The 21,322-nt window shown below is 40.3% G+C and overlaps 1 non-coding gene across 1 annotated transcript; it reads right to left on the bottom strand.

Moving 5' to 3' along the window:
- Positions 1 to 19,596: 19,596 nt before the first annotated feature.
- Positions 19,597 to 19,703, bottom strand: LOC131250227 (small nucleolar RNA R71). The gene has a single exon (XR_009173153.1). It is a non-coding gene; the product is annotated as a small nucleolar RNA R71 (small nucleolar RNA).
- Between the last annotated feature and the right edge of the window lie 1,619 nt (positions 19,704 to 21,322).

Raw genomic sequence — 21,322 nt, 5'->3', positions numbered from 1 at the left:
CAACGAATATACCCTGCCGTGAGTTTCGGGTAATGGCATGTTTCTGTGATGAAGATGCGACGACTGACGACTGGCAAAATGAGAAAGTCGAATGGTAAGGCTGCTAGATGGAGGCAACTTATCTCACATATCATACGTGTGAGAGATCTGGGACGTTCATTTGGATGGCCCATTGAAGTGTGCACTGGCTTCAAAATCGCGTTCAGCCAGTTATCAAGTGGGCCATACAAAAGTCAACAGTAATAAAAATGACTTTTTGGACGGCGGATTTTGAAGGTGGATCAAACGTGATGGACGGTTCACACTCGTTAGAAACTGCAAAATCCAGGTATCGATCGAGTTAGTAAAACGAGGGAAGCTGATTGCCCGTGACCCCCAGGCACAGAGATATTCCTGTGCCTAGGACTGTGTGGGGCCCACAGAGATTTCCGTGACAAACCCTCTCCGTCCATCTGTTTTGCAAGACCACGGTGGGATAAGATTCTAAAAATCAGGCAGATCCAAAATTCATGTGGGCCATACCACATGAAACAGTGGGGATTGAACGCCGGAGGCTGACAGAAGTTTTGTATAAGGATAATATCTGTGCATACAGTTTATCTGAGGGGTAACAACCATATGAACGGTTTGGATGGCATATAAACATCATGTTCAGCTCCAGGAAGGTTTCAACGGTGGACATTTCCTTTCCCACTGTTTCATTGGCGTGACCTACCATAGTTTTTTTTTTTTTTTCCTACCTTATTTCCTGGTCTTTATCCAATTTGTGGTCTTTAAAAACTGATGGATGGAGCGGATTTGTCACTTACATCTCTATGAAACCCACACAGCCGGGCACAAGTATACACCTAGGGGTGTACATAGAGGTGGGCATCGAGCCGAGTCAAGTTCGAGGTGGGCTAAGCTCGGCTCAGCTTGTTCATGATGTACTCGAGTTCGAGCTCGAGCTAGAGCTTGGCCTCGAGCTCAACATCGAAGTTTGGCTTGTTTGCTAAAGTTGTCGAGTTCAAGTTCGAGTCGAGCTAGTGGTTCGGGCCAAGTCGAGTTTACCTCGAGTCGAGCTCGAGCTTGTTGGGTAAGAGAGTAATGGATTCTATTATTGATCCTCCTCCATTGATGAAAAATTCAAAAATCTTAAGAGAATCAAAGCAAAACCCGATGAAAAAACTAAACAAAACTTCAAATCGAATGAGGAAACCTATAAGAACCGATATGTTCTTGATCTTCTTCCACCAGCAGAAATCCAAGTACTAGAAAAGAAACAGAGCAGAACACAGAGCAGAAATCTGAGTAAAGAGCTCTAGCCAATCAGATCATTGGATTTCCTTGAAGCTCTAACAAATCTGAGAAAAACCCATCTCGGATTTCTATCCAAGTGCTAGAAAAGAAACAGAGTAGAACACAGATCAGAAATCCAAGTAGAGAGCTATAGCCAATCAGATCATTGGATTTCCTTGAAGTTCTAACAAATCTAAGAAGAACCCATCTCGAATTTCTTGGGTTTCTTGCCCAAGAAGTAGATCTCAAGAGATTAAAATCATACTATTGTGGAGCTGAAATGAAAACTGGTGGTGACTCCAGTTTTTTTTTTTAAAAAGTTAAAAGTTAAAACTTATATTAATATAATATATATAATATATAATATATAATATATTTATTATAATCAAGCCGAGTCAAGCTCGAGTTCGAGCTTCGAGTCGAGTCGAGTTCGAGTCGAGCCGAGTTGAAATGCCCCTTGGTCGAACTTGGCTTGAACTCAACTCGAGCTTCAAATAATTAGCTTGGCTCGGCTCGAATTGACCATTTAAGCCGAGTCAATCCGAGTTGACTCGAGCCGAGTCGAGCAAGTTTTTCGAGCTAGCTTGACTCATGAACAGCCCTAGGTGTACATGAACCGAGCTAGCTTAGTTAATTCGCTTGACTCGACTCGAAGAAGTTTGATTCTACTCTGTTCGAAGTTGAGTTCAAGCTGAGTTGAGTTGATTTTTTGAGCTCGAAAATGAGTTCGAGCCGAGTTTGAGCAGGCCCCATCTTGACTCAACTTGGATCAAATCCAGCTTGTATCCAGCTCGAATCGAACTCATATCACTTTGCCATTGATGTTACTTACCAACTGTATGATAAAATGATTCAACCAAATGTGGCCGGTGGCAAGGAAGTTATGGATATGAAACAAATATCCTTTTTCTCTTTGTTTTTCTTGATTTTTATATTGCTTAGAATATGTTTAATAAAATACCAGTAGAATCATTGCCTCTATTTATAAAATAATGGGATTTTGAAGTTGCAATTTAGGTGTTTATGGAAATACCTCAATGGTGAACTCGGCTCGATCTTGGCTTGAACTCAGCCCGAGCCGCTGGCCGAATCGAGCCGAGCCAAGCTGGCCAGTCAAGCTCAAGGACTGAGCCAAGCCGAGTTCAAGCTGAGGTCAGCCAGTGGCAAAGCGGTGTACACCCCTAAATTATACTTCTTCCTGAACTATGGAACTCTTAGATTCCTATGATAGTTCAGGACCATTTAGAATAAATGGTGGCGACTTTTTAATGTGCACTTGTCATAGTTTTACCCCAATCTGGACCGTCGAAATTTCTGGCCCAACTGTGAATAGAGCTTAAGTAAATATTAATAAATAAATAAAAAAGAAAAAAAACCAAAAAGATAAACAGTTTTATTTGATCCTTTAAATTTAGAACACTCGCTACTTTAATTTCCATCATCTATTTGATATCAATCAATTTTATGGATAGGATCACTTGAAAAGAGTTTTTTATTGATATTGGATGGTCTGGATAGTCCTACATGAGTGCTACATGCGAGGACGATGAGTCACCACCATTTTGGAAGTGGTAGAACTATCACGGGGCTCTAATCGAAAGAGGAGATGTATGATACTGACCGGAAGTTAACATTGGTTTTCAATTATTACATGTGGGACCTACGGTCCGGTAATCCACACCATTAGTCTGCTGAGCCCCACTCGGGATGGACCATACCTCAAAATGATCTAAAATTGGAAGATTGCAGGCCTAGCGAAAAATACCCAAACCTTTAGGATCCAGTTGTATTTCTCTTCTTAACCATCCATTTCTAGGCTACAAAATGAAAGATATGGATCGTCCAATCAAGAATATTTTCATAGAAATATCTATCCATTGCGGATAAAAATATACCATTGGTCTGGATTATCAAACAGTAAGTGTAAAAAGTCAGAATTGAAAACGCGTGTATACTGTGTAAAGATGCAGCTGCATATCAAATACTCTTCTAACATGGAGCATTTGTCTACCGTATTTGGCCAAAGAAAGAGACCATGAACAGTTAGACGCACTACTTTTCTGTAGACACGTGGCAGACGTCAGGATTGACATCTTTCATCACGGAGGCCCACCAAATATGGGCCAGGACCCGAAAACCGAGGACTCGGATTGCGTCCTACCCACGCCCAGCTGGGAACGGGCAGCAGCGTCGAGTGGCCACCCTGATGTATGTGTCTTATCCACACCGTCCATCCATTTTTTCGTATCATTTTGGGGTATAGACTCAAAAATGAGGCAGATCCAATTCTCAAGTGGACTACACAATGGGATTAGACTCTTACCGTTGAAAACTTATTGGGGCCACAAAAGTTTTGGATGGAGCTGATATTTGTATTTTCTCTTCATCCAGGTGTATGTAACTTTATGAATAGGTTGGATGACAAATAAACATCACGGTGGGCCCTAGAAAAGTTTCAACGGTGAGAATCACTATCACCGGTGCTTCATGTGGTGTGGTCCACTTGAGCTTTGAAAATGTCTCATTTTTGGGCTTATCCCCTAAAATGATTAAAAAAAAAAAGAAAAAAAGAATGAACGGTGTGGATAAGACACATACATCATGGTGGCCACTCAAATCTACTGCCCGTTCCCAGGTAGAGAAGGGGTAGGACGCAATCCGCGTCTAATCTGGAGCACTGGTGCCTGAAAATCTTACCTTTTATTATTATTATTATTATTTACGGAAATGTTCTGAAAAATGGGAACTTATTTTGGTTAAATTTGAACCGTTGATGTTCTTCTCATTTTAATCATTTACTTGCATACCACATATTGAAAGGTTAACATTGTCCAATTGATGATATTTTTGAGGAACACTCAATTAACAGTGTGAAGAAAATGATCAACAGTCCTGATTATCTAACCATTAGCTCACTTGTGAGAACTAAAACCTGCATCTGCATGCTATATAAAGAACGGTTTACAAAGCACATGGAACAGTTCGACCCATTCAAACAACAGCGATGACTATTCAAACTCACACAGCAGTCTCACGACAATGCAGACCGTCCAATTCATTGACCAGTGATGGTGCATAACCAAGAAATTTCACCGAGAAAATGATATTAACCATCTGTTTTTTCGCTTAGAATATTTGGGCCACTTACTATTTTATTTTTAGACATACAGTTTGATAGACGCTGATTGAATGCTTAGGATCGCTGACCGACTCAAGCCGAGCTGGCCGGTTAGGCTCGAAGACCAAGCTGAGCTGAGTACGAGCTGGTGTCATCTAGTGGCCAAGCCAAGTCCAGCTGAGGCCAACTCGACTCGGTTTACACCCCTATTTGTCAGGAGAGAAATTTGAGTGGCAGAAATTTGACCTTTTGATCCATGAAAATGGAAGACTTAAGTTTTTTAAGTCATTGTTTTGTATAATCATATTAGAAATTTGTTGGTACAATTCAATCAAACTCAAGACTACACGTACGATCAAAGGCTTGTATTTGGTTCATGTATATGATTAAGAAGTGTGGGCTATCATAACATTTCTTTCAGATGATTTTTCTTTCAGCCTTCTCTCTTTCAGTCTCTTCCCTATAAAATGACAATTGCTGTGAAAAATTTATAGACCGAAACCATTGGCTTATGATGAGCCAATGATATCGACACCTAACCCTATTTTGAGATTTCGTCATCTGATAAGTTAGGTAAGATGATATCGACACCTAACCCTATTTTGAGATTTCGTAATCTGATAAGTTAGGTGAGATTTTGGTTGAGTATAAAGCATGGTGGGTGGTTGTCAGCTTATGGTGGCTAACGGTCTACTTCATTCATTTGTGCTTTTTCTGCCATGTACAATGGTTTTTGAATTTTTGAAGAGTATGGTTCCTTCTTGATCTTTGCCACCTTTCTTAGAGAGTTGGACTTTTATGCTTCTTGAGTTGGCTAAGATTATTTTTATTAAACAGATATGCAATTAGGAATATTTCTAAAGAATAGGGATTATTGGGTAGGATTAATTGATTTATCAAGTTCCGAATTTCGTCGGTTGCTCCCATGATGCATGGGGTCCAACCCATTTTGGCCTATTTAGACTTAATTTCAGCGGTTCTTGAGCTGTTCGAGTGAGATTTTATGGAATAGTAGTTTTATCCTCAATTTGAGTGAGGTGTCTACAAAAATGCTGATCCAACTACCGTGTGATTAATTGTTTGGATCAAATTGCATTGAATTAGCCATTGGATTTAAAGTGTACAAGGGCGTACTACTGCATGATCAATCTGCCATTGGATTTAAAGCACATAAGGACGCCAACGGCTGTGTGATCAATCATTTTGGATAAAATTGGATCGAATTATAGCCATTGGATTTAAAGTGTACAAGGACGCCAAGTGTGTTCCACCGTTCATGATTAAATTAAAAATGATTGGCATGGAAAAACTACCCTTAAAAATAATTAAAAGTGAGTTTTGTTGAATGTACTGCTCATGTTTGTTGGAGACTCGAGAGAGGAGATTTTGTGTGATGGGTTAGACTCTTTCTCACCTTTCCAACTCGGTCTCAACCGTCTCTGAGCTTTCCAACTCGAGGTCATTGAAAGGTTGCAATGGAGTGGTGAAGAAGAACAAGCTATTCATGATGAAGCCTTGTTATTAGAATGGCACCAACAATGGTGATCCACACATGCATTATTTTAATTTCTCTAACTCCATGATTTCAGATAAATAACTATCTTGGACTACATGTTAATGATTGTGATATTAGCTTCTCCATCTTACCATAACCTAGTAAAAATAGCAACATGACAGTTGGTCAGCCCTCCATTTTTGACTTTCAGGAACAACACGTGGACATAGGAGGAAATGTCCATGTCTTTTGTACACGTGTGACCTACCAAATGAATTGATGGGCCTTATCATTTTGGCCATTTCATGTGTTGAGGCATAAAATTGATTGAGAAGAAAAAGTCAAAGAGAAATAAGCTTTTACAGCCTCTGATTGCGTGGCACGCAACAAGACTTTGGCAGTTTCATTTTGTGGTGCGCAACAAGACTTTGACAGTTTCATTTCGCGGCACACAATAAAGGTTAACGCGCGATGACCGTTAACGCGCAAAGGGTTTTGGGGATGATACGTTGCGCGGATGGAGAGGTTCACACGCGCGGGGGGTTATAAATACCCCTTCATCTTCTTCATTTGCATCATTCGGGAGATTTTGGGGCAGTAGAGTAGAAGGATTTAGGTACTCCAGAGTGACTGTTGTGCGGTGCACAATGGATATCCCGTGCAACGGGTATCCTCGCACAACCAGAACTCCCACGTGAGGGGCAAATTGAAGGACTCACTATCCGCGCAACAAGTCCATTACATGGACAATAAGTTTGAAATAAAAGTTGACTTGATTCAAGTTGTAGAATACGAGTATTTCAGAGGAATGGAATTAATCAAGAAGAATATCATTCCTACACAATGACATCTCCAGTCAAGAAGATCACACTATGATTCGAAACGCTGTCGAAATGAATATTAGGATAATTTAGTGCTTTTATTCAAATACTTTATGTTGGAATCAAAGGATAAAAGGACGTAAACGAATTCAAAATAAATAAAATATGATGATCATTCTCTTCATCTATTCTCTTTGTTATTATTAAGTAAGATAGTTCTCCAAATTAATTACATTTTGTTTCTTGTCGAAACAAAATGGTGACTCCACTAAGGATCGAACCCAGAATCTTTGGTTTCACAGACCAGCGCCTTATCCATTGGGCATTGGTCTGTGAAACCAGTGCCCAATGATAGAAAGAATAATGAATCGGCCTCGAAAGGCAATGCCATATACTCTTCTCCATATATGAATAAAAAGCAGATTCTCAAAATATATCAAGTTCAAGCATATCAATCTTGCCATGATTATCACCAAACGTCGATGATGATTATCGCCAAATGTCGATGATGATTATCACCAAACGCCAATGATGATTATTACCAAACAATGTCACTAATCGCTATTGATCATTATTACAAAAGAAATCATTATAATCAAATTAAAATCATGGGCAGCTTAATACACTATCTTAACTATAAATATCATCAAATATATTATTAGCAATGCCGATGTATCATATCGATTTATTGGTTATGACTAATCATATAAGCCTTATGATAGCGATGGTGATTTATCATTTGCGGCAGCAGTGAAAGGCCTATATGGCCAGTAATGCATAGGACCTATTATATCCGACAATTTATGTCCAACGATTTATATTCGGTGATTTATATTCTACGATTTATATTTAATAATTTTGTAATGTCCTGAATTTTCACTATTTTGGATTTCCAAAAATTCTTGATTTTTTTTTTGTAATTAACTTATAATATCACTTACTGACTATTAGCACTCAATGTTAGTTTATACACAGGTGGTACCAGTAAAGAACCACACAAGTTCGATTAATCAACCGTAGGAGGCCAACGAATGCGCTTGATTACTTAAATATCAAGTTTAGCCCTATGATTTACTCACATAAGACCCAAATCTAATCGATTCATCGCTAATTAATCAAGACAATCATAACTAAATTAAAGATCTAACCGAAGCCGAGTCGGATAAAGCCCGAATCTTGACTAATAGACCAAATCAACCCCGCTACTCTTTTAGCCTAAAACTAACGGTTTAGAGTAATCATGACCAAATCTCTCCTTTCACTAGCTATAAATAGGCCACACTATGAACATAGTTAATCCAAACCCTTATCATTGCCCACGAGAAATCTCAATACCTAATTCATTCCAGAAATGCTCCGATTTTTTGAACAAGTTTTAGACCGCTCATTGGTGGGCCACTAGCTCCAAAACTATAGAATAATGTCCGTCTTACTGGGCTCGGTGTCCATCGCGAAAGTCGGACCTGTGTACTGTCCAGAACTGTTCAACTTGAGCCAAATGACGAGTGCATGAGAAGTGCAAATACACTAAAGGAAGAAGTTAAAACTTAAGTAAATTGGGTCGTCCACTCTTTTGTAAAGTTGAGGATTTTGGACCGTCGGTTTACGACCAAACTTCACACGTGGAGTAAGGATATTTTTCTGCTCATATCCGTATAGCCGCGGCCCCAATCGACCATCAGTGACCGTTGAACAGACTTCTAAACATATCTGTCGATCAGCGCCTCCATATGGCAGGCCGATCATGTCCGTACGTAGATCATCATTAGGGCTAACTATCCTACTGTATATATCAATATGTACACCCCATAGTGGGCCCTAGAGGTTAGAAAGACCCTCCCATAGGGCTAGTATAGTAAAAACCTAGCCCTTGGGGTCATTTACACCAAAACTGGCACTATATAAGGGCTTCTTTTGGGCACCCCCTCCTCCCATACGAATTTTAACAACAAAAAAAAGGGAGAAAGGGAGAAGAGAAAGAGGAGAAAAGAGGAGAAAGAGAGAGGGAGAGCTTAGAAAGCATGAGGGTTTGTGCACCTTTACCCCCTCATCTCCTCTTTAGCAACATTGTCCTTCATTGGTGTCGATTCGGCGACAATTGAAGGTAAGTATTGAGTTATGTTTGTAGGTTTAGGTCTTGTGTTTAATTCTTTCTAATTCTTACAAGATTGTATGCTTATTTAGGCATTTCAATGATGATTTCGTAACACCCTAACCCTACAGGCACCGTGAATCGAGCGGTTCGTCACAAGGTGCGGACTCTTATCCTTAGGTGACAAATTACCAATTCTAGGATGGACTTAATGATTTTGGATGTCAGATTGATATGCATGTGTAGATTTTAGGAGATTCTATCTAGGAACCTGTTTGATGTGTATGCCTAACATGCATGCAAAGATAAATTGATGTTTAATCAATCTGAAATGGTGGTTAGGCCTGGGAATTTTGCTGCATGTTTACCCTTGCATTTAATCTCCAGCATGATTTTCTATACTTTTGTATGTTTGCATTTCCTGCATTGTGAACGATATATGAAATTTTGTCTCTTAGAAAAAAAATTCAATTCCATGTACATGCATGTCTAATTTTTGCTGCTAGGGGTAGTTTGCATTCATTTTGATATTCTGAAAATTGTGTCTTGACTGCGTGTGTTATATTCTATGAATATTTGATGAGAAATCATAACTATCTTAATATGTTAAGAATTGAAGCCCTTTTATCTACGTTGGTCAGGAACCTATAAATTATGAGGGCAGCCCCGTTACTTAGGCCGTTCCGAGACTAGACTAACCAATTTGGGCGAACTTGTATGTATGATAGTAGTGGGACTACATGGGTTGCTTTCACCCGATGTCGTGCGATACATGCTTGCCTAAGTTTGGGCGGTTGGGTCCACCAACTGACCAACCGTGTTTGTTAACCATGTTTGTTCACACCTGTTTGGAACCTGGAACACCCCTCTTCCACTAACGCTCACTGACAATAGTTAGAAATTGATTCACAGTCTCGTGAGCCGGGCATGGTGGAATGGGACACTATGTCTGAGTTATCGGCCTACGCTAGGGTGACGAGCCTCCCCATAGTAACCGCGAGCGATCCCACTTCCCAGCACTCCCCACGTGCTTGCAATCGGGGGTGGGGACTCTGATGGGATCAAGGATCGCAGGGTCTTAGCCTCGCACGTTGATGGGTCTTAGTCTCACAAATGGATGAGGGCATTGATATCATCGGGGTGTACCAGTTTTCCTAACCTACTGGATGAACGGAATTAACTAAATACTCGGCTAATATTATCTATGCATTGCATTAGCTAGGATATAGCGACTCGGCAGTTGAGGTTGCAATGAGGGAGTGTTGGTCATGCACGATCGTGAGACGAAGTCGCTCGAGGGAGTGTTGTGGGTGAGGTCATGCATCATACCATAATTCAAGCATACGCATTTAACAAGATTAGTTAGAGATGTGTGAATTTATGCTTTTCATTAAATTCATCATGAAATTGTTATTTGATGTAACTTATGGCTAATGGCACCCATTGAGTTAGCTACTCACTCCCACTTTGGGACAGTGTTTTAAAACACCAACCAGACCCTTTACTAGATGCAGGTAAGGCGGAGTTCGACGAGCCAAGTGAGATGGGGATGGATAAGGAAGAGGAGCTTTCCTACTTCCATCTTATGGGTGGATCACCGTATACTATGCGGGTTATTTATGGGTTGTTGAGTAGGGATCTAGCACACCATTTCTTTTGGACATTTCTTACATAAATTTTATCAAGCAATGCCTTCTGCGATCTGTTGATATTCCTATAGACTTGTATTTCTTAGCCGCATTTATTTCAGTAGATTAGTTGTGATTGTGGTTTATGTTCCAGCCGATTCTTTTATTGCTCATTTAAACTGATTTATGTACAAATCATCATAAATTAGGATATAAGCGACACCTGAAAATTTGGAGGCCGAGTTCCTACATGGCCCCTGAAAACCCGGGGTGTTACAAATTTATATCTGGTGACTTGTCAAATATTTTGCGGGTAGTGAATGAACTCAGTGACTAAAAGTCCTAAGTGGCCAAAGTCCAAATTAGGCTAATCTTGCGTGAGACCAATGTCGTCTGTTTAGTTTTCAACAGTGCCACGAGGGAATGTGAGAGAAAATGCCCTCTTGTGAATGGGTCTGACTTAGCAGACAAAGAAAAAGTGCGCTGCAGTGTGTGCTCTTTGGCTTTGTCCATAGATAGGCCAACCATGCATAAGACCCCCCCAGATTCTTGTTTTGATTCTAGTAGAAACTCACGAGGACGGGTCCTTAAAGCAAACTACCCACTCATTGATGGACTGACGATCTCGAATTTGGTACCTTAAGGTAGCCTTGTGTGCCCCATGAAATCTAGAGAGTTACTACGACCAACCCTGTGTATAAAATCCACCGAGTTTACTGCCCCAGTAGCTTCATTGGGCCCCTCAGATGGATCATAGTTTGTGAACTCCCTGGCCACAATAAGTCTAGTAAACTCATAAGAGTTATAGAGACCATTCGCATAAGACCCGACGCCAACATGAGTCTAAAAAACTGTACTAGCTCCACTACTCATGAGCTTAAACTGTGTGAAAGTGTTAAGTTAAGTCCAGTTAAGTTGAGTCAAGTCATGTCCAGTCAAAGTATGTTTAGTAAAAAATATACTAGCTCCACTAACCAAGAGCTTAAACTACATGTAGCAGCAAAATGCTGCAGGTGCATTGATGCTGTGGATACATATGCTTGCCTATTTTACTTAAAATATGCTCAAATGTAGGCAATTGTTTGATATGATGAAGTAAATTTAGAAAATCTTAGACACTGATCAGACAAATATATATATATATATATATATGTATTTCTCTTGAAACAGGTGCAAATTACAACGACAAATACTTTCAAAATGTCTGCAATACTCTATTCAAAAGTTAATCTCAGGATCGACTATTAGTCTTTGATTATAATATATTTATCTTTCCGACGAGAGCTATGGGATTTTTCTGTCTCTTGCTTCTTTGATGACAAAGGTAAATTATCCCATAAAATTCTCAAAGGTGGTGGAGAATGAAATCGCAAGGAATCATCATTTTCTTCTAGAAAATTTAATGACTCGAATACATTCTCTGAATTCCGTAAAAGGACACCAAAAGTTGTGAGGCTCATATCCTAGCTTGTACTGTTTCGTATGCTTCCGCGGTCCTCCCAGTCGAATTCCGGTGACCCATGACACGTAGACTTCATTTGCGCGCAACCTTGAGTCACCTCCCGTATTCCAGAGTCGGCTCGACTTGAGACTTGTACCATTGCGACCGCATGGTCGCCGCGGTTCCGACACCGCGTAATACGCGCCGAGGCGATACCCAGGCCAGGATATGTGGGCCCGCATTCAGTTCGAGACAATGCCATGCGTTTGTAATTCCAAGAGAATCTCTACAACATGTTAAATCAATCCAATCAATCACCTCACATGTCAAGTACATTTCCCATCCCCAAAAGCAACACCAAAGTCAAAGCTACCCATCCCTTACATGTCAAGTACACATCACTCACCCATCACCCATCACTCACTCACTCATCCCTCTCTCTCTTTACATCCCATCCTCTCTCTCTCTCTCTCTCATTTCTTCATTTTTTTCAAGCAAATCCCATGAGAGCATCTACCGTCCAAGTTCCATGAGAGAGCTTTGTGTAGCCCACTTTCTATCTCCCATATCCACCATCCAAGTTTTATCTCAACCATTGAAATTGTTCCTATGGAGCTGTAGCTTGCATTGGCGGAAGAAGGAAGAAGAGATCAAAGGTATGTGTTTTATATGCCTAGATTTAATGCTTTGATGATGGGCCAAGTGAGGCCTACCGATTGATGGTATGGATCTCACTTTGGACCCTAGGTGTGGCCGATGGCCCACCTTAATTCTCATGATCATTCATGATGGGGCCATTTTCCATGGACCCCCATCATGATGTTTATCTTCCTTGCATAAATAGGGTCATATAGACCTTCTATCTTGGTAGAGAAAGGATCTTTATCGTTAATTTTGATCGGTGGGCCCACATGTAATGGGACCCACTTGATGTATGTTGTAAATCATGGAAGGGAGGGCCCATAGTGCCGGAGTCCCTCCATCACTCAATCTCTCTCTTTCCCTCTCTTTTTCATTCTTTTTGTGTGATGATGTGGCCGTGTGGCCCACTCGGATGGATCCCACTTCGATGTATGTCTTATCCACACCATCCAACCATTTGGCGGCCCACCTAGGCAGCACGCCTGTAGGTGGGGTCCACCTTTATATGTATTATATGCAAACCATCAAGCATCCAGGGACGCTGGACATGGGTTCCTGGAAGTGTGAATAGACAGTGGGGAGTACTTGCAGTAACACAAAAAAAATATATATATATATATGTTTATTTTAGAGGTTTTTGGGTGGGCCACTCATGCAAGCCCCACCTTGATGTATGAGTCTAATCCACGCTGTCCATTCCATTCCCCAGCTCATTTTAGATGTTAAGCCGAAATATGAGGTGAATCCGATTATGTGGCGGGTCATAGCATAGAAAATATTGATTTTTACCGTTAGAATCGACTAGGACCCACCTTGAGCTAAAACATGCTAAATATTGGGCTAATTTAGACTGTCTTAAGCCATAGAATCCAATAGCTAGAGCGGATCCTCTTAAAGCTGACCCCACCTAGGAAAAACTTCAAAAAAATAGTTTTTTTCAAAAAAAAAGAAAAATAGCAGCAGACGCTTCTGCTGCTGATGTCCAGAGGACGGCACAGTATCGTCCTGCTACGTGGATGGAATGGCAGGGGGTCCCAGCCATGGGCCCCACCGTGATGTGTGGGAACATCAACACCGTGCATTTTGATGGGGCCCCTTTGGGCAGTGGGCCCTCCAAAAATCAGCCGTATACGAACTCCGGTGGCCCTTGCGGTAGGAAACAGTGAGGATTGAGCGTCTGCCATTGAAACCCTTTTGTCACAGAAGTTTTGGATCATTATGAAATTTATTTTTCCTTTTCATTTAGGTTTGTGTGACCTTATTAACAGATTGGATGGGAGATAAATGTTATGGTGGGCCCCACGTGAGACCCACTGATGTGTGCATTGTATCTCACACCTCCCCACGTGGGAGTGGGATGACTGGTGTACCTCACTCCAGCTACATAGCTGCTGTAGTGGCGTCACCAAGTTCTATGGATCTCACCAGCTTCATCCACGCCATCCATCTATGGGACCCACCATGATGCATGTGCTGCATCCAAATCGTCCAACCCTTTGGCAAGCTCATCTTACAGCTTGAGACTAAAAAAAAGACAGATCTAGGATCAGGTGGACCACATTATAGGAAGTAGTGGGTTTGAACGTCCACCATTGAACCCTTAGGCTTCAAAGTTTGGACCAATACGATATTTATTTTTCCTCTAAATCCAGGTCTTTGTGATCTTATGAATAGGCTGGATGGGAAATAAACCCTATGATGGGGCCCACTGGAATTTAACCGTGGAAATCATTATCAAAACGGTTAAATATGGTATGGTCCAGTTGATCTTTTGATATGATTCATTTTTATATAATACTCTATATTGATATCTAAAAATAGATGAATTGTGTTCGGCCCATTTGAATTGGCCCTCATTCGACTTGACCCATTTAATTTGGCCCATTGATTTGGCCCATTTGATTAGGCCCAATATGATATATGAGGTTCATTGTTGAGGCCCACCTTGATGTGATGTATGAGGCCCGTTGTTGAGGCCCACCTTGATATGATGTATGAGGCCCATTGTTGAGGCCCACCTTGATACATACGATGCTCATGTGATGCGGCCCATTTGATGTATTTGAGGCCCATGAGTCGAGGCCCAATGGTATGTACATAGGGTCCATTGCAATGTGTGATTCCACCATGGTTTACATAATGATGTTTATGGCGGGCGATGCCTTGGGAGTAATGATGGTTTGACGTCTACATTGTAAGAATAATGTTGGTTAAATGTCCACATTATGACTCTCCCTATGGCCCATTGATAGGCCCATACTTGTTATGTGTAGGCCATCTAGGCCCATCTTCATTGTGAAGATAGTTCATCATCATATAACATGCTTAGTATAATTCCATGACTCATGCCACACGCATCATATGTATGCTTGATATGAGTAGTGACTGATCATAGCATATGGCATTGGGTAGATTATTTATGGGATCACTGATAGGAGTTACCCACATGAGTGCGCGGTACGTACAAGATTGCTACATGACTGGATGGTGTGACTCGTGCATCTCACATATGTGTGACTTGATCGTTGTACGCCCTAGCTACATCAGGGCCATGATCTCCACAAGCATGTCATGGATGGCCAAATGGGACACCAGAAATGTTTGGTTCTAGCATCTGGGCACTTTGGATGTCCGTGAGTGAAAGTCTCTAAACTTCCGAGGCCACGAGACGTCCCACCGTCTTGACCGAGTGGAATATGAGCGACCGAGTACCGAATACCAGTAGACCGCGTCTCCCACTGTGTCGTTGTCGGTTAGGAGGGGGTGTGGCCTTATTCGCCTGAGTGAGGGGGTTATAAGTTAGGCTGAATTTAACCAGCTCGCAAATGGGTCTACTATCGACGAGCCGGGTAGCGATTGACAGACTACTGGTTAGGTGGATAGTGTGGTCTCTTCCACCTGCTGGGTGGTGCGGCTAGGGAGGCGGCAGTCAGTATAGTGTGTACTAGACCTCGGTGATGTTTCCAAAGAGGAACCATATTGATATGTGGACTTATTGAGCAGGAATTGCATACTCATTCATTCATTCATTCACTATCCACTCGGGCAGGTGGTGTGCAACTATTTGTTACGTGTACCTTCGCATGGCCAGGATTTCAGTTGGGCATGCGACTAACCTGAGATCAGGAGTTTACTACATTGAGTCTGACTATCTAAATTTAGGTATGGGACTGGTTTGGATAGAAGTCCCTTGTGATGGACCCCGTAGCCTATGATACTACGTACTGTCATCCCGACCTCACACTCCAGCTTGGTCATTTCATTCGCATCGCATATTACATCCGCAGGCATATGACATTTTGAGTTGTTATGTTTTCTTTACTTATATGGCCTAGACGGACTTGGCAGGATCTGCATATTACATTGCATCCACAGTATATGATATTTGGCTTATTATGATTTGCATTGCGTACTCTGATATTATATGACTCATGGACTTACTAGTATATTTCCGCTTATTCTGATATCGTATGATTCATGATCTTGTCAGTATTTTTGCTTATTCCGATGATGTATGATTTATGAGCTTTATTGTATACTTGACACTTTCCTTACACACACTTTCACCACCTTTTAAGCTTTCTATAAGCTTATGTACGATAGATGTGTGTAGGTGGCGTTAGGTTGCAGCAGCATTGAGCATGGAGTGTGCAACAGTCTTCTGGAGCTTTAATTTCGATATATGTATTTCCCTTTCAACACTGTATTAAAATGATTATATTAGTGGATATGTGATGATGATGTTGCCTTTGTGATTTGGGTAAACTTGTGGTTATGCTTATTACGAGTTAAATGTAAGTTAGAAAATCCTCCTTGTAGGATCCCATGATTGAAATCTAGCGTATGGACACTGGGAGTCGAGAATGGGGTACTATGGAGCCTGTCGGCATCAGATTTGGCAATCGGAAATTTTGTGAGCTCGATGTTCGAGTTTGGGACGTGATAAAAGCTATCCATCCATCAAGGGTATCAACAGATTTTACTTCATGAATAGTATCTTCTGAAGAAATCTTTACACAAAACTGACTTGGAGAGGGGGCATGATCTACTTCTTGCCTTGGTCTTTCTGGTAATCTCTTACGTGCGGCGGAGGAATCCATATGACATGATCCACTGGATAATACTTGCATACTAAGTAATATTGATGAGCCCACCAACGCATCTAGGAATAAGAAGTATGAACTGGATAATCATAGCCGGGAATTAAGAAGCGAGATCCAGTATTGACGTTTAATAGTTGCCTCCATATCAAAGCTCAATTATGTAGCCCGATACCACAACTTCTAATGGGTCTCGTAACAATGTCACAAGTCTCCGACATATTTTGATCAAATCCAAATTGACGAGCAACTCTGCTTGAGTAGTATGGTTCACACCAGAACGTGCTACCTTCTCTTAGTGGGAGAGTACTAGATCTGATGGAGACAAGAAATGAATGCTCACCAAAAGAGATGGAATTATCGTCAACAACTTCTATACCTTCTGGATGGCTTGTTAAGGGTCAAATATTACATATTATCCTCCATTTATTTCTTGATTTTACAAACATAATATGGCTTAATGGTATATTTTACATGTGTTTGTGTTGCAAGGTGAATTTAAGAACTTGGAATGAAAAGAATACTAAAAGCATGGATTTAGTGCTCAAAAGTCACCAAAGCAAAGAAGGGATCTATGGAGACCAAGATTGAAGATTTCAAGACTCCAAGATCCAAAAAAAGCAAGTGAAAAAGGAAGGAAGTTGAAAGAACAAACACATAAATCACAAAGACTGTGTTATCGAGAACCGTTCGATGACATCAAAGATCTGTTCGATGACATCGAACATTGGTCAATGACATCAAATCTATGAGAAAAAATCGAGTTGGTTGCTAGACATATTGGGTGCTTTTCTCGATTAATCGAAGACATGTTCGATGACTTGAAGGAAGGTGCTCGATGACATCAAATTTATTGAAGAAATTGAAGCAACTCGCTGGACTATTTTGGATACATTTTTGATGACTCGAAGACCTGTTCGATGGATTGAAGCTTCGCTCGATGACATCGAAGGACGGTTCGATGACATAGAGACTTACGCATTGTGAAAGAAGAAAAAGCACGACTTTCAAATTCAAACCCCTTCGATGACATCGAAGGGTGTTCGATGGCATCGAAGGCATTACACAGTCTACGTAAATTTGATCTGGTTTTGCGATTTTGCGGAACTTTGCTTATAAATAGGGGTTTCTAGGCACTTTTTAAGATATTTAGGGTTTTGAGGAGCAGAACAAAAGGGCAGAGCCTCTTCCCAAGAGTTTTTCTTCCCTTCTCCTAGTTTTTAATGCTTTCTTCTTGGGTTTTTATTTGAATCATGTCTATGCTTGGCTAGTTCCCTTAGCTAGGGTTAAGGGGTGAAGCTTGTAGCATGGTTAGCATGTTTTTCTTGTTTGATTCTTGTTATTGTTGAACTTCTTTTATTCTAGTTTGATATTTAAGGAATACTTTTAGTGTTTAATGATTTGTTGTGACTGAAATTACAATGGATATGCAATAGCTTGAAGTATCTTCTTTGTTTGTTTGGAGTTTGTGAAAATAGGAAATCCTGTTGTTCTCCATTGTCCCTTAGGCATGGCTGAGTGATGGAATCCCTTTTATTCTTCACAATTCTCCCATGATTGGTTGTTGGATTGGTATACCCTGTTATCTACCATTGTCTCCTGGGCATGGTTAGGTGATGGAATCTCTTTTAATCTTCACAACTTTTATCCGTTGAGAATTAGGTCATTAGAAGTTCAGAACTGATCTTATTGAATATCTTCCAATTGGATAGGATAAGACTCCAATTCCAATTGAGTGCCTTAAATCGAATAAGGAAACATCCTAATAGCTGCAAGTGGATCCCTGGAAACCTTAATTTCCCACCTTTAAATTCTTAAGTTTCTAAATTCATCATCTCAGAATTACTCCCTCCTTTCTTGATTTAGGTTAGATCTTTTCCTAGTTTTGATTCTAATTACCTTCAGAATAGACACACAAGATTAGTCCCTGTGGATTCGATCTCGGTCTTATCGAGATTATTACTACATCGTGACCATACACTTGGGGTTGTGAACAAGTTTTTTGCACCGTTGCCGGGGACTAATGGTTGCGTTTTTCTGAGATTGATCAGTTTTAGAATTAGGTTAAGATTAAGGTTTTTCCAATTTCTATTTTTAGGTTAGGGTTTTTCTAAATTATTTTAGAAACTTTCCTTTTATGTTTTTCTTAGATCTACTTTATAATTTTAGTTTATCAACTTTCTAATTCTAGGATTGCTTTATTTTTAGAAACTAACTCTTTTTTTTTTTTTTAAGAAACTTTCTAATTTTAGAATTTCTGTTTTAGAAGCTGACTTGTTTTGTTATGTTTTGCAGAATCTTAATTTAGGAACTTCTAATTTGGTAACTTCTTTCTATTTCTAGATTTCTATTTTCCTTTCTTTCTTTTAGGTTAGATTAGAGTTTGAATTTGAGGGCTGAGAGTGTTTCATGCCCAAGTGGGTTCGTGACAACACTCGACGTCTTTTGAGTGAATGAGGATTAGTTGAGGGGTTATCTATCCATCGCAGGATTAGACACCACTCGAGATCCTTAGAGTTAATTGAAGTGATGACTGTCAATCAACCAGTTAATCAACTAGGAAGACAAGCTCAACCTCGAGTTGAGGAAGTCCAGGATGAGAATAAGGTGCATCAAGCACCCCCGCCTCGTACTTTACGAGACTATTTACAACTAACAGGGGTGAGCACGCCCTCATGCATGGTTTTTTTAGAAAATACGGAACACATGGATATCAAGCTAGGGGTGATCCAACTCCTTCTAAAATTTCATGGGCTTGAATATGAAAATTCGTATCTACACTTGAAAGAGTTTGATGAAATCATAGCCACTATATTTTCCTAACGTGTCTGATGACACAGTCAGGCTGAAACTCTTTTCTTTTTTCTTTGAAAGTGAAAGCTAAGATGTGGTTACATTCATTACATCCTCGATCTAATGGTAGATGGAATGAAAAGACAAGGGAGTTAGTAAAGAAAATTTTCCTATACCATAAGACGAACACCCTTAGAAAGACGATCATGAACTTCACCCAAAAGGAAGATGAAACATTCTTCCAATGTTGGGAACGGTTCAAAGATTTTGTCAGTTCATGCCCACAACATGGTTTTGAAATGTGGTGCACCACGAATTTCTTCTATGATGGACTGACATCTTCCATGTGCCAATTGGTCGAAACAATGTGTAATGGGGAATTCATGAATAAAAGTGTTGATGATGTGTGAGATTATTTTGACACGCTTTCTGAAAACATACAATCATGGGACATCTCCCCAAAATCAAGCGTAACGTCTAGGCCGACTCAATCCAAGGAGAGGGGCAAAATGTATCTCCTGAAAGAGGACGATGATATCAATGCTAAAGTGGTTAATCTCACCAGAAAACTCGAGCCATGAAATTAAAGAAGGATAAGGGTAAGAAAACTGTTTGCGGTATTTGTGCTTGCAACATTCACACAACTAAAAATTACTCAACAATATCTGCTTTTCAAGAGGTATTGAATGAATAATCTAATGTCGTAAATAATTACCAAAGTCCTTTTAGTGGGCTCACCTCTAATACGTACAATCCCAGCTGGAGAAATCATCCAAACTTCAGTTGGCGAGACGAACAAACTGTTACACCTCAAGGATTCCCTAATCAAATTCCAATTCAAGGGAAACCTCAGGAGGATCCGGTTTTAAAGCATCTTCAAAATCAAGAGTTTTTCAATCACGGTATGCTATTAGTCTTTCAAAACCTCACAAAGGCCATACAAGGACTTGAAACTAAAAGTGCAATTGGGAACAAGGGGAGTCTTCCAGCTCAACCTCTTCCTAATCCAAAATTGAAATATGAAGTTAGCGACCCGAAGCTAAATCTATCACCACTCTTAGGATTGGGAAGACCATTAACAAAACCATTTCGATTAGGGCTGAAAAGCCTAAGGACTTGGAAGAGGACAACAATGATAGATCTAGCTATGTCCCACAAGAATTAGAACCGGAACCTCAAGGGAAGTCGATTGCTCCATTTCCCCAACGGTTAATTGCACCAAAACCTCTCTCTAACTCTCACGACATTTTAAAGGTGTTGAAACAAATAAAGGTCAATATTCATTTACTGGATGCAGTTAAACAAATACCTTCATATGCCAAAATTTTGAAAGACTTGTGTACGACCAAAAGATGACAAACTATTAGAAAGAAAATCTTTCTAATTGAAAAAGTGAGTGTCCTCCTAAAGCAAGATGTGTCACAGAAATACAAAGATCCCGGTAGCCTAATCATTGATGTGTAATTGAAAATTACCGCATTAAGCATGCACTTCTTGACTTAGGGGTGAATGTAAATCTGATTCCTTACTCGGTCTACGGACAACTGGGTCTAGGTGAATTAAAATCCACCTGGACCACATTACAACTTGCTGATCTCTTAGTTCGTGTACTAAGAGGGATAATTGAGGATGTGTTGGTCTAGGTTGATAAATTCTACTACTTGGTAGATTTTATCATCCTGGATACTCAAACCATTGTGGACATGAACACTCAAATTTCCTTCATTCTTGGTCGCCCGTTCCTTGCCACATCCAATGTAATCGTTAATTGCAGGAATGGAGTCATGAGCTTGTCTTTCGGGAATATGACATCGGAGTTGAATATCTTTTTTAACACAGGCAAACAATCAGATGATGATGACAATCTCTACGATATTAACCTGATTGACTCTTTCGTGGAAGATAGAATACTCT

The sequence above is a fragment of the Magnolia sinica genome, chromosome 6 (genome assembly GCF_029962835.1).
Source record: "Magnolia sinica isolate HGM2019 chromosome 6, MsV1, whole genome shotgun sequence".
Taxonomy (NCBI): domain Eukaryota; kingdom Viridiplantae; phylum Streptophyta; class Magnoliopsida; order Magnoliales; family Magnoliaceae; genus Magnolia; species Magnolia sinica.
Note: the sequence above shows the minus strand (reverse complement) of the source record. Positions and strands in the feature narration are given on the sequence as shown.